Genomic DNA, 14,849 nt, shown 5'->3' with positions numbered 1-14,849 from the left:
AGGAGAATTCTAAGAACCCAGGAGGCGAAGTTTGCAGTGACCTGAGATCATGCCACTGCACTCCGGCCTCGGCAACAGAGCAAGACTCCATCTAAAAAAAAAAAAAAATGAATGATTAAAGGAAGTTCTCTACATAAAGGAAATAATAGCAGAAGAAGGCCCCTGGAACTTCAAAAAGGAAGAATGGATATCAGAGTGGATAAAAATAGGAGAAAATAGGCTATCCTACTTCTGATGAGTTCCTTAAATCATATTTGATGGTTGAAGCAGAAATTTTAGCGCCATCTAATGTGGTGTTCAGTATAGGTGTAGAAAATACTTGAGACGATTATATCTAAAAAGTGGGCAAAGTAAAAGGACAAGAATGGAAGTAAGGTTTCTATTCTTCAGTTGAGTGGTAAACATCAGTACCAGTAGACTGTGATACGTTTTGTGTGTATCTTGTAATAGCTATAGCACCCACTAAGAAAACTGTGCAAAACAAGATACTTGAAAACACTGTAAATGCAAGCCATGTGCCACATAATGATGTCTCAGTCAGTGATGGATCACATCTACAATGGTGGCTCATAAGATTATAATGGAGCCGAAAATCTTCTGTTTCCTTGTAATGATGTAGCCACTGTAACATCATAGCATGGTGCATTACTCATGTATTTGTGGAGATGCTGGTGTGAACAAATCTAGTGCACTGCCAGTCATTTAATAAATAAAAAGGAGTGATATATATATATATATATATATATATAAAGCTTAAGGATAAGATTTACATCTTATTCTATATATCCTCTAGAAAGAAAATATTTTATACCGTTATACAATGGGGGTTTGTTTTAAGTTATTATTATAAAAGTCAAAAGGTTAAAAACATTTAAGGATAAAGTTAAAAAGTTATATCAAGCTAAGGTTAATATATTGTTGAAGAAAGATTTTTCTAAGTAAATTTAGTGCAGTCTGTGTCTAGTGTTTATAAAAATTGTACCGTACTAAAATAGTGTATAGTAATGTCCTAGGCTTCACACTCGCTGACCACTCACCCACTGACACCCAGAGCTTTCAATCCTATAGACCCTATTCATGGTAAGTGCCTGATATAGGTGTACCATTTTTTTTTTAATCTTGCATGCTGTATTTTTACCATACCTTTTCAATATTTGATATGTTTAGATCCACAAATGCTCACCGTTACGTTACGGTTGCCTGCAATATTCAGTAGAGCACCATGCTGTACAAGTTTGTAGCCTATGGGCAATAGGCTGCACCATATAGCCTAGGTGTGTGGCAGGCTATGCCACCTAGGTTTATGTAAGTACGCTTTATGACGTTCACAAAATGACGAAATTGCCTAATGTCACATTTATCAGAATGTATTCCCAATGTTAAATGACACATGGCTATACAGCAGGTGAAATCCTAAAAAAATACACATGTAACCCATGGGAAGTTAAGAGAAAAAGAGGAATTAGAAACAAAAGAAACAACAGAAAACAAATAATAAAATGGCAGATTTAAACCCTAACTCATCAACAATTACCTTAGATACAAATGGTCTAAATATACCAATTAAAAGACAGAAATTGACTGAGTGGACTAAAAATGTATGATTCAGTGTATGCAGTCTACAAGAAACTCATTTCAAATACAAAAACATAGGTAAAGGGATAGAAAAAGGTAGACCATGCAAACTTTAATTTTAAAAAAGGCAGGAGTGGCTATATTCATATCTGATAAAGCAAGCTACTAGAGACAGAGGACGGACAGGCCAGGTGTGGTGGCTCACACCTGTAATCCCAGCACGTTGGGAGGCCAAGACGGGCAAATCACGAGGTCAGGAGTTCAAGACCAGCCTGGCAAACACAGTGAAACCATGCCTCTACTAAAAATAAAAAAAAGTATCCAGGTGTGGTAGCACGCATCTGTAGTCCCAGCTACTTGGGAGGCTGAGGTGGGAGATTCACTTGAACCCAGGAGTCAGAGGCTGCAGTGAGCTGAGGCCATGCCATTGCACTCCAGCCTGGGTGACACAGTAAGATTCCCTCTCAAAAAAAAAAAAAAAAAAAAAAAAGGAGGAACATTTCCTAAGGCCAGAAAGCTTAAGCCACCAGGAAGACACCAAACAGTAACATAAAGACCAACCGCTGTTCTGGTTGGTGTCTCTCCTTCTTCACAGGACTGAAGAGCTTTTGGTAGTAAAGATCACAGTAGCTGGTCTTGATTCTCACCCCACCTGCCCCCAGGACGTGCTTTAGGAATGCTGTTAACTAACCGTAGTGGAAGTCAGTCTTGCAGTCTGACTTACAAGTCTACACTCCTCTTCAGAACAGACCTCCAGGGAGTGAGGTGTCTATACCAACTGAGTTGCCCCAGGAGGCAGAGATAGTGTAGACTGGCTCCCTCTTGAGGCATCGGGGGGGGCTTGCCTTCCCAGCATGCTCTCTTTGGGATTTTGCTAGAGTTTTCCTTCGGGTACCTGCGCCCTAAATGTAGAGAAAATGTCCAGAAGCTGCTCTGCAGGCCCTTTTATAGGTCCTCCCAAGAAACCTTGGGGTTCTTATGCAAATAACTTCCCAGCTCTTGAGAGACATATGCAGATTAGGCCCCACAGTGACCCCACGCAAGAAACCATATCCATAAATAATCCCAACTTGAAGACCCACTGGGGTCAACCAACGAACCATTTGATTAAGTAATGCATTGAAATGCAGCAAGGTCCCATGTCCAACGGGAACGTAAATCTGAGGGGAATGGCCGGGAGTAAGTGGAAGCCTCTCGTGATTGTATGACAATGATACTTGGTTGGAAAGGAAATTATTTGCTTGGGAAATCTCCACAGTGGCATTATGAGGTCACCAGTGTGTTGCTAATGGTTTCTGTGCTTTTTAGTTTGGCATTTGACCTGTACCTAAAATTTACAGGACATGATGTGGTGGCAGGTTTGCCTGGTGAGCCCAGTGAGGTGGGCCAGCGGGTGAGGCCAGAGTGAGCCAGGCTGTGGCCTCAGAGGGGACGTTTGGCCCTGTGCCTTTTAGGGAGAAGGGCTGCGTCCTGGGCTCCCAAACCAGACAAACCAGAGATCCAGCTCAAACATCCCTGACCACATCCTCCTCCTGAGTCTGTCCTTGTTCATGTTTCTATGGTGGCATCTTTACTGTGGTGCTCAAACTTCAAACTTCGGCTGTCTGCGACCCCCGTAACCCAGGCCTCCTCCTCACACTAGCCTGAACCTGTGTGCTCAGGCAGCAGCATCAGCCCCACGCCACGCCTCTCCGCATAGGGGCTTGTCTCTCCTTCTCATCCATGTTGCCGGCGTCTGCCCGTGTCCAGCACCTGACCTTTGGGATTCATCTCGTAGGCCTCTCTAGTGCTGAGTCTTGACACTTGCCTGGACCCATCTGTACCAGCCCCCCGCTGCTCTTGGTCATTGCCCACCCTGGCAATAACCTCTTTGACCTGAGTCCCCACGGGAAGCTCCAGCTCCTCCCTCCTTCATTTCTTCCCCTCATCCATCCTCACCCATGAACAGTCACTGCAAGAATCCACTTAGCATGTCCAGGACCCCACTATGGCAGAGGCCACCATCCTTTGCATCCTGCACACCTCACTATGTGCATGGCCTTTGTGCCAAAGGGCAGGATTGCACGTTGGTTAAAGGGGGCTCTGCAGCCCAGTTGATGCCCAGTTCGAATCCTGGCTTCACCGGTCTCTAGCTATGAGACCCAGGGCAAGTAAGTGAGATTTTCTCTGCCTCTAAGGTCTTTATCTATAAAATCTAGATCATAAGCCTGGCTCCCCTACAAGGCTATTGGGCAGAGTAATGAATTCATCCATATAAAGTATTTAGAACAGGGCCTCACACACAATAAGTGGTAGGTGTTTACTGCTTTGCTAAGTTAATCTTTAAGAGGCAAGGGCGCTTGTAAAAGCTCATCTCTGTCCCCTGTAGCAATGTGCCATTGCACCATGCTTAGCAAGCTACGGCCACCCCGCCTGAACGCAAAGGCTAGCATCAAAACCAGGTTGAATGGAGGTGAAGGGAATTCCAAAAGAGCGTTGTCTTCCCTGAAAGAGTTGAAGTGAATATTAGCTCTGAAGCAGATGGCTCTCGAAGAACAACTTTTAGTGAAAAAAATGCCTACAAAGGCTGGGTGCCATTTTCTCAAATTCTCAGTCTCCTTTGTCAACCAGCTTGGGATCTTCCCTCCAGAGCTCTTCCAAGTGGGTCTTTCTACAGCTGGCTCGTCGCCACAGCACGGGGCTCCTCGTCTCTCAGGGTTGAGCTGTTGCCTCTCGTTCTTAGCCACAGGTGGGCTCTCCACCCTGCTAAGGATATTTGTGTTCCTTACAGGACAGATCTTAATTTATTTTGCAACATTATTGTGCTTCTATTTAGTTTCCATTCTCCAACAGAAGAGGGAAGAAAGAGGTGATTCAAAGCTGCATGTCACCACTGAGAACAGACAGATTCCTGAGACAGGTCCCAAAGTCACAGCCAGTGGCCTCATCACCTGGAGAGCCTGGCCTCTCTGGCTGCTATTCCACATGTGTGCCCATCCTTACCCATACACTGGCCTTTTTTTTTTTTTTTTGACACAGAGTCTTCCTCTGTCACCCAGGCTGGAGTACAGTGGCGTGATCTTGGCTCACCACAACCTCCGCCTCCTGGGTTCAAGTGATCCTCCTGCTTCAGCCTCCCGAGCGTGTCACCATGCCCAGCTAATTTTTTTGTATTTTTAGGAGAGACAGGGTTTTATCCTGTTAGACAGGATGGTCACGATCTCCTGACCTCGTGATCTGCCCACCTCGGCCTCCCAGAATGCTGGGATTACAGGCGTGAGCCACCACGCCCGCTGGGCGGACACTGGCCTTCTATCAGCCACACTCAGCAGGACCACACAGCCCACCTTCCTAACACTGCTGTGCCAGGTGCTGCCTGCTGCACCTGGGGCTAGTGGCTCAGGCTTCAGCCCGGGACTGTTCTTGTGATGATGGAAGGACCTGGCTCTTTGTCTTTAATTGTCCTGGCCTCACAGTAGGAATCTCAGCAAACTGTGTCCCATAACTAGGATCGCTATGGAGTGATGGGGACTAGGACAGAAGGGCGTGGAAGAGGGTGTGGTCAGTGCTTGCTGGGGGCCGGGAGGGGTGGGGGATGGGGATGATGGGAGGCTCTGAAGAGGCTTCCCCAGATATATGATGCTGGGCTGAGTTTTCAAAGATGAGTGGGTGTTCACTAGCAGACTGCCAAGGAAGCGGGTGGAGAATTGCAGGTAGAGGAAGCACCTGGAGCAAAGATGCGGCGGCACAGAGCTACGCAGGGGGGAAGTGTCCAGTGAGGGGTGAGCGGGCCGGGGTACCCCTTGCTCCAGGGCTGACTCCGGATGGCACCCCGACCTAAAGTGCAGAGCTGCACTAAAAATCATTCACTCTGGCTGGTCCAACGGGCCAGATTTTGCCTGCAAAAGAACCAGCAGCCTTCCTCCACAGACCCAGGGGTGTGCTGGAACAAGGCTATATTTTGGGTCCAGGGGGAGATTGGCCAGCACTGCTAGGGAGGCAGGCTCTGCATGGAAAAGGCAGTTGGAGGCCGCTCAGGGGAAAGCCTCAGCCTGGGGAACAGGCAGGCCTTCTGGAGGGAGGTGTGCCATCAAGTCAGGCCCACCCGCCTTTAGGATTAGGCAGGCCAAGTGAAGCAGAGTTTACCCTCCCTCAAGGCAGGAATTCCAAAGAACCATCCTGGACAGCTCCTCTGTAGTGTTTAATTACCCATTATAATCCATTAACTAGTTAGACATCGATATTTAATTAATTAAGCATTTATTGAATGACATCTATATACCAGGCATTGCCCATCCCATGGGGGTTAAAGAAGTTGTAAAACATGATCCCTGCCCCCCAGGAGCTCGAGTCTGGGGAGATGGCTTCATACCCAAGTGCTACCTGCGCCATGTGATCTCCGCTGGAGCCTCAGCTGTGGACACAGAGAAAGGCAGACACTCACTTCGCTGGCAAGAAGCTGGGGCTGGGGAGGGGTTAAGAGATGCTTCTGAGAAAGAGTATCATGGAGCTGAGTCTTGGAAGATTAGTAGGAGTTTAATCAGTGGACATCGTGTGAAGCAAACTTCAAGTCAGCTACAACAGCATTTCAAAGGCATGAAGTTATGCAAACCATGGTGTGTCAGGGGAGCATCTGGTAGAGGCTTGTTAGTTCACAGCATTCACACCACTCCCCACCTCCCAAACCCACGGCTGATGAGCCAGCCAACCACAGCAATCTCTCTTCTTCCCCTTCTGCGAAGGGTTCCAGGCAGGTATAACAAATCTACAGAATCAGTGCTCCTGGCCATCCTAGGATTCAGATTTTTGTGTTGCTAGATTAGAAGGTGTTTAGGGAAGAGTGGCAGGAGATGACATTGGGAAAGTAGTTTGGGGCCAGAACATAATGAGTCTGTGTCATTCTGAATTCCATCCTGCTGCCAGTGACAGCCCCACCCACCTGCCCCTCACCTGTCGGTTAGCACAACCTTCAGTCTCCCCAGGATTCTCTCACTATTCCTTGTTCACCTTCAGATCCGTGCCTGCTTCTCCTGCACACCTGCAGTTTCTCCAGCATTGATTTTGGGGGAACCTTCGAGCTCTCATCAATAGCCACCAGCTCTCTTCTTTAGAAACCACAGGCCTGAACCTCTTGGTTTTATATATGCCATGAAAAGCAGGTACTGTAAGGCGGAATTATTCTACAATGGACTATTGGCACACTCAGCTCCATTTATTTAAGAAAATGTTTGCAATATGGAAACTCCGGCAACTTATTAATCCACCACTCATCTTTGACTCCCTACATAAAAGCTTCCCCCAGAACGGCCTACACAAGGGTGCCTGGTCATGCAGCTCTGGAGAATGTGTAAAAGAACCACCACAAAGCACAAAAAGGTAAAAACAGGAATGAGGAAGACGAGAGGGCAAATAGCAAACCCCAAGTGCCGTAACACTAGATGATGTTATTGTCCTATCCTCCTGAACTTCTGAGTTGATAACATTGGAAAAAATGGATGTTCTCTTCCGATGAGCATATGTTCTGCAGTGCCAGGTGATGACGCGGTCTTCCTCTCATGCGCCAGTAACCTTATCAGGAGACAACAAAATCTGCCGTCCAGTTATAATCAGAAAGTATAGCTCGATACTCACGGCCAGTACACATTTTGCTAAATGCTCTTGGTTTTGGCAACTGTCTTCAGCATCCAGGTGGACTGTTTACATTCCAGTAGGCAGGTTAACTTTTCTGAAGGTATATTTGATGACAAGCCCATTTTAGCAGGTCACATGATGTGGCCCTTCAAAACCACCCATTTTAGAAACCATGCTGAACCTCTCCTAGGCTCTTGTCTTGTCTCTACAGCGGGGAGCCCTGAGGTTTCAACTGCACTTCAGCACTTGGACATATTCAGGAAACCATTTCCTGAGAAGAGCCCTGGCCCTGTGTCCAGGTTCTGTAACCCACCCTGGGTGGAGATGAGATGAGACGACCTTTCATCCAGGCAAAAAAATGTAATTGGCTCTTCCATTTTCACAGGAAATTTGTAATTTTGCTTCCTACAATCATTGCCAGCAAAGCTTTGGGCCTTCTTCTCAATCACCCAAAATACCTGCCTGTCAAGCAGGTCACCTGTGGTTAACATACTTTTTCTCACTCCTGTGTTGCATGAATAAACACAGCGATGAGGAAGATGAGCTTCAACAAGGAGACAAAGGGCCTGCTAACCTTCCTTTCCTCTAGGTAGTTCTTGGAGATGAGGGTGCATACCCTTCCCCAGCATTGGAGTCTGAGGGAAGACGGCTTGGAAAAGGAATATTTAAATTTATATAATTTCATTTTCACAAACTGAAAAATGACCTATCATTTTTAAGAATAAAAACTGCAGAATGTGAAGCTCTCCAGATTCTTTTGGCAGATGGAGGTCATGGAAGGGCAAAGCTCATCCTTCATGCATCCCCCATGAGTGGGCTGAGCTTCTTATGTTTATCAAAAAATAGGGCACAAGTTTAAAGGATGGTGTGAGATGGCTCTAGACTTCCTGATTAAACTCTACTCCTGAATGGGGAGAACAGGCAACATGCGAATACCAATAGAAACTTCTTTCAAGTTGGGCCGCATTAGTACCAAATAGTCAAAGAATAAAGCTTGGTGTGACTCCCATTTAGAAAGCCGCATTGGAGAGCATCAAGGAAGACAGTAGCAGAAGTTCAGAGGGAGGAGCAGCAAGGAAATTGCCAAAGCCAGATACCTGGGAGGGAGACGTGACTGGAAGCCCAGTGAGCACAGCTGGGCTATTCTTGGCATACAGTAGACACCACCAAGGCATTAAGTGCTCAGTTCACATTCTCCTCATTCATTGGGTCACCCTTACGTGTAGTGTGTAGACATCTAACATCATGCCAACTCGGTCACCAAAAAGCTACCTACTCAGACTATGCTGTATTGCAATTGCTTGAACGCCTCCCAGGTTGAAGCGATTCTTGTGCCTCAGCCTCCCAAGTAGCTGGGATTCCAGGCACCTGTCACCACGCCTGGCTATTTTTTGTATTTTTAGTACAGATGGGGTTTCCCCAGGGAAATCCCATCAAAGACCTACAAATCCATGGCACCTTGACTTTGAAAGAGGATCCATGTAAGAAACAATCATATAAAATCACTGATATATAAAGACCTATATATGACTGGTTTCTTTCAAAATGGAGGCCTTATAAATTGATGAACTTCCTTTTATTAAATATTGAAAACTCTACAACCTGTGCGTTTCTTGTTTTGTCCTAGCTTTTAGTTAGATTTTTTTGTGCTTAGTCATAATAGGGATATTGGCTTAGGGTTTTTCTTTTTTTTTTTTTTTTCCTGAGACGGAGTTTTGCTCTGTCACCTAGGCTAGAGTGCAGTGGAGTGATCTTGGCTCACTGCAACCTCCACCTCCAGGATTAAAGCAATTCTCCTGCCTCAGCCTCCTGAGTAACTGGGATTATAGGCGTGTGCCATCACGCCCAGCTAATTTTTGTATTTTTAGTAGAGATGGGGTTTCATCATACTGGCCAGGCTGGTCTAGAACTCCTGACCTTGTGATCTACCCGCCCCGGTCTCCCAAAGTGCTGGGATTACAGGCATGAGCTGGCTGGCTTAGGTTTTTAGATACAACTTTCTCCTAATTTTTATTACTTTGTAGTTGGTCTTTAAAAAGAAAAACTTTAAAAATTGATTTTTATTTTTTATAACTTTTAATTTTCTTTGCCTGTGTCGTTTTCTGGATTAAGGTGGCATATTATATAAATAGTTCTCTAGAAATAATTTCACACAGTGGTTTCTATTACAAACTGTCTTATCTAAAGGTATCCTTTTCTTTAAAAGTGAAATTTCCACGCATTTAAGAAGATTTAAAAATAGCTATATATGCAGGTTTTATTACACACTCACACACACACACACACACAGCCACAACCTTAAAAATCTACAAAGATTAGATACTATAGGCAATATTTTAAAGAAAAACTACTTTAGCACTTGGATATTCCTTTTAAAGAGACCACTGAAATTCATTTTGTTCAATTCCTTTCTTTATACCGTGATTAGAAATAAGAACAAAGTCACAGCAACAGCACTGTGTAGGAGGCACCTGCTCTGCTCCAGGTGCTGTGCCAATGCTGACCCGTTACTGTTAATCTCCACCCACAGCCGGGGTAAAAGGAATTCACTTATTTCATAGACTAATAAACTGAGGCTCACAAGGGCTGGACACCTTGACTAAGCTCACACAGTCATTTAATCTCCTAATAATAACAATGTTTTAAATAACTATATCAGACTTGATCTATCAGAGTCCTTTGAGGCCATGGTAGTAGCCTAGTACCCCCATTTTTCTAAGAGATAGTTATTTTTTTCATCTCTCTTCTTTTCTCTTTTCTACTTTTCCACACTTCCTACTTAGCCTTTTAGAAATGTAATCATAGCCTCTTACCTCCTCTTCACCAGACGCTCCCTACAGGGCAAGTTCATCTAACTATGTGCTTAGAAGCTCCAGAGCAGAACTCTCACCCACCAGGAGGCTGCCTGAACAGATAACAGCCCATTTACAACCCAAAGTATGCACACTAGAATTTTTGGCCACCTTTACAACCTATTTCTTCCCAGGAAGACGCCAATTCAACTGGCCAGTAGATAAGACACTGAAGAGTACACAGACCCCTCCTCACCACATCCCACTCACCTGCTCACTTCCATCACTGTGTAGTCCCCTACTTTTAAAATTGCCCACTTTTTTTTTTTTTTTTTGAGACAGAGTCTCACTCTGTAGCCCGGGTTGGAGTGCAGTGGCACAGTTTCAGCTCACTGCAACCTCTGCCTCCCAGGTTCAGGCAATTCTTGTGACTCAGACTCCAGAGTAGCTGGGATACCAGGCGCCCACCACCACGCCCAGCTATTTTTTGTATTTTTAGTAGTGATGGGGTTTTCCCATGTTGGTCAGGCTGGTTGCAAACTCCTGAACTCAGGCGATCCGCCCAGAGGCTGAGATTACAGGTGTGAGCCACTGCACCCAGCCAAAATTGCCCACTTTCTGCCTCAGAAGTGAAGTGGTACCCATAAGGCAGGAAGCCTGTACTTCTTCCCCTAAGCTAGCTTTGGAATTAAAAGTCACTTTCTTTCTACCAGGCCTTGCTCTTCTTAATTGGATTCAGAAGAACCTGCAATTCAGTGACACGGTGATCAGCAGAAAGCCTGCTGGCCTCGTGAGCAAGTAACCTTTGCAAGCATTCATAGGTTCCCGGGGGGTGTGTGCACTTGTGTGTGGGGGATAACTTTGGACCCACCTTGTTACTGTCCCATGGTCAGTAGTTTCTATTCCAAACTCTGTTTTTTCTGTCTGCTTTTTGGAGCTCCTAATAAGGCGATCGGAGCACAGACTCTTCTGCTTGGCACATTCTCGGTTCCGCGCACCCCACCCATTTCATTTTGTGCTTCAGTATCGCAGTTTCCAACAGTAGGACGCCTGGTTTTTGGATGACATTAATGAGTTAAGAGCAGCAGATTTATAAACATGTGAGTTTCTTATTTGGCTAAAGTCGTTTGGTTTTCATTTTTTGTTAACTCTGTGTTTAATCATCCTAAAACCAAATTGTCTTTTTCAACACAAATAAATGATTTCCTTCTTAGATCCAAGAGCTTTCAGGCTTTGAAGATAAAAGCACAGCCTGTTTCACGGCTCGAAACTTTCCATGACATGCTGCGGAGACAGGAAGCGCATTTGCGGTCCCAGGCGCATTCTAAGAGGTTCATTTAGAGAGAGGGTATCTGATTCAAAAGCAGCGACCCTTACTTCCTAAACTGTGAAGGACACCGGACTGCTCCGTAGTCCTCAGAGTCAGAAGTGACCACGCAATGGCGCTGCCCTGACGCCAAGGCTCCCACTAGCTCGGTAAAGCGGCGGGGAATGCCCTGAGACACCAGACTATGCTCAGCTGTGATCATGTCCTAAAGGGAAGGGTAGCAGCCGCTTGGAAAATGGGACGTGTATGTTTGTCAACACCACTAAAAGTTAAAGGCCTCACACGGAAAAACTGGGTTAAAATACAAACTTCAATGTATTATTATTGTTTTATCTTCTCAAGGAGAACTGAGAAGTAATGATCCACACATTTGTCATGCTCAACAGAGCCTTAAGGGAAGTTAACACAGAACATTAAACACCATCTATTAAAGAATCTCATTTCACAATAGTGAGTAAAAGGAAAAAAACATGAGCAAACAAAGGAGGCCATTCTTCCCCCCAGTTTATTTTCATGCTCAAACTAAGCTATTAGTTACAAGAGGGGAAGAAAGACAAACTTAAATGCTTTTAAAATTTAGGCTATAATAGAATTGTTTTTTCTTGCGAAATACTGTTTTAAGTCCCTCTATTCAGAATACCACCCTGCACCTTAGAGCAGTGACTGCTGGCCTCACTTCCTTGACTTTGATTTGAGATTTCCTGGAAGCAACGTTGTCTTTTTCTGTTTTCCAGCCCATTTCTCCTCACTAGACGCTTGAACTCCTTAGAGACCAGGCTGGTGTCTCCAGCCTCCCGTGCCTCCCACCTCACCTCCTGGCATCTCCAGCACCCACACAGCGCTGTGGCCCCAGGCATGGCCACTACTGGTGGGCTGCATCCCAAGAGGTGACCATGGCATTCCCAGAGAATGCAGCTCGTGTTCTCAGACAGGCACGGGCCAGCTGTGTCTGTTTCACTCTGTGAGCAGGTCTGAACCTGTAACTGCTCTTTTATTTTAGTCTTGAGAAAGATCCATTTTGTTGTGAATGCCGTCTCTACAGAAGGAGAGTCCTTGTTGGGACTAGGATAAAATTATCAAAATTAGCCCCAGAAACAGCAGTAATTTAGGAGTGCCTTACCTTATCCTGAGGTGGTTTGTTCGGCAACGGTTGATGTGCCCTGCTAGTGAAAGCACCCTGCAAGCCATTGGAATCACTGTTCCTGTTTTCCAGGACTGGGAAGAGAGGCAGATAAACGCATGGGCATATTTTTTCCAGAGTCAGAAGTGATGCAGGAGCATAGGCAGCGGTGTGGGTGCCCTCAGGAGAGACACCACACACAGTTAGGAGGGGTGCAGGAAACTTTCCTGCAGAGGGGCTGTCTCAAAAGATGGACAGCAATCAGTAAGAGAAGGGGAGGCAGAGAGGCCATACCAGGCAGAAGTAATGGTGGGTATGAAGGCAAGGAGGTGAGAAGAGCATAGATGGTCTTAGAAATGACAGAGGAAGTTTAGAGCGCTGCACGCATGACAGTGGCGGGGGGCGGGGGCAGATTATAAAAAACTGGCAATGCTGTGTGGAGGATTTAGACTTTATTCTAAGGGTATTTTGACAGGCAGCCTCTGAGACAGCTTCTGGGAAATGTTCCCTCCTTGTCTATATTTTGGAAGAATCTGTGAAGGATTGATGTTAATTCTTCATTAAATGTTTGGTAAAATTCATCAGTGAAGGCATCTGGTCATGGGCTTTTATTTTGTGGAAAATTTTTTGATGACAAATTCAACATCTTTCTTGTTACATGTATATTCAGATTTTTGTCCTTCTGAGTTTCAGTAGTTTGTGTGTTTCTATAAATGTGTCCATTTCATCTAGGTTATCTAATTTATTGTCATCTCACTGTTCGTAATACATCCTTCAAACTCTATTTTTGAAAATAATGCCCTTTCTCCACACCTGATTTTAGTAATTTGAGTCTTCTCTTTTTTTTTTTGTCAGTTTAATTGTTTTGTGATTTTGATGATCCGTTTTATCAAATTTTCTCTATTTTAAAAATTCTCCATTTTATTTATTTTCTTTCTAATCTTTATTATTTTCTTCCTGCTGCTTATTTTTGGGTTTTGTTTTTCTTTTTCTAATTTCTTAGAATAGAATGTTAGATTATTGAGATGAAACTTTTCTTTCTTTCTTAAAAATATGTTGATAGCTACAAAATTCCCTATAAGCCCTGATTTAGTTGCATCCTTGATTGCTTGAGTGTTGCTATGTTGTGTTTTCATTTTCATTCATCTCAAAGCACTTTTTAATTTATTATGGGAATTGGCTCACTTGATTTTTGACTATGGAGGGTAAGAAGTTCCCTGACAGGCTATCTGGAAGTCAGATTCTGCTCCGCCCTGGGCTTGTCGTTGCTGTCTGTTGTTATTATTTTACTTAGTGGTATTTCTAAATAATTCTGTAAAGTCTATATTCTTTATCATGTTTAGCCACTGAGCTGTCTGCTCAGTCAGCTCAGCAGTCAGTGAATGAATGGACAGAGGTGTCCCTGAACGCCAGTGACCAGTGAATCTCCTAGTCCTTGGAAGGCTGCTCTGTGTGCATGTTGGGCGCTCCCTCAACACTCAGCCAGGCAGTTGAAACTGTGCCTTAGCTTTCGCTTTCTGGTTTTACAGAGCCCCAAGATCAGTCAGAATTGAGCTCTTTGGGCCTTCTCAGGCCTTTTCTGAGCATGTGCATGGCCCTGGACACATGCAGAGTCTTACACATGCCTGCGGCCTTCTAGATGCCCAGGAAGGAGGTGAAGCTTGTCAAAGACACTATGGAGAGCTCATTCCCAGATTTTCCCTTTATGGTTTTTGATCAGCTTATTGTCTGCCCAACTGTTATCCACAGCCTTAGGCAGCCACAAAGCACCGAGCCAGAAAGTTAAACAACGGTCTCTAATTTTTTTTTTTTTTTTTTTTTTTTTTTTTTTACAAACACCCCTGGAGAAAAGCCTTTGTACTAGGTGAGTTCTAAGTCAGGTCAAACAAAAATGAATGGGGTCTTCCAGGGAACTACTACAGAGGCTAAATAATGATGGTTCCATGGGAACGAGGCTTTAAAGGGCCCCCAACTCCATTGATCTCTCTTTGATGGCTACCAGACTGCTGTTTTACTGATTGTTAGAGTTTTCTAGGGAACCACCACGTGTAGGATAGGAATAGGGCAGGCTTTGTGAAACACCACAAAGCTTGCTGTTCATACCAAGACTCAGCCATGCAATTAAATAAAAGCTTCCCGGATTATTCCTAGCTTTTGGTGGTTAACTTTCAGGGTTCTAGAAAAGTTGATTTTGACAATTTTTGCCAGTTTTCTTGTTGTTTTTTTGGAAGAATTTGTCGATTGTCAATGATCAGTCTGTTTGGATATCTATTATCAATCAGTTTTACGTTCAGAGGATCACTCTGGCCCTAGTGTGTGGAAGACACTGGGGTATGAGGAAGGCTGGAGTGAGAGGGATGAGTTGGGAGTTTTGTGGTCAACAGGCAGCAGACAATGGAAACCCGCGCTGAGGGGGTCAGAGCCG

The 14,849-nt window shown here is 44.7% G+C and overlaps 1 long non-coding RNA gene across 1 annotated transcript; it reads left to right on the top strand.

The window, feature by feature from the left end:
* Positions 1–10,570: 10,570 nt before the first annotated feature.
* Positions 10,571–13,041, top strand: LOC116562178. Its single transcript, XR_004273822.1, has 2 exons — positions 10,571–11,077; positions 11,192–13,041. It is a non-coding gene; the product is annotated as an uncharacterized LOC116562178 (long non-coding RNA).
* The last annotated feature ends 1,808 nt before the right edge of the window (positions 13,042–14,849 follow it).

Source organism: Sapajus apella, unplaced genomic scaffold, assembly GCF_009761245.1.
Source record: "Sapajus apella isolate SASKATOON/1434 unplaced genomic scaffold, GSC_monkey_1.0 scaffold32, whole genome shotgun sequence".
Lineage (NCBI taxonomy): Eukaryota > Metazoa > Chordata > Mammalia > Primates > Cebidae > Sapajus > Sapajus apella.
The sequence above is the reverse complement of the archived record's forward strand: the minus strand, read 5'-3'. Positions and strand labels throughout refer to the sequence as shown.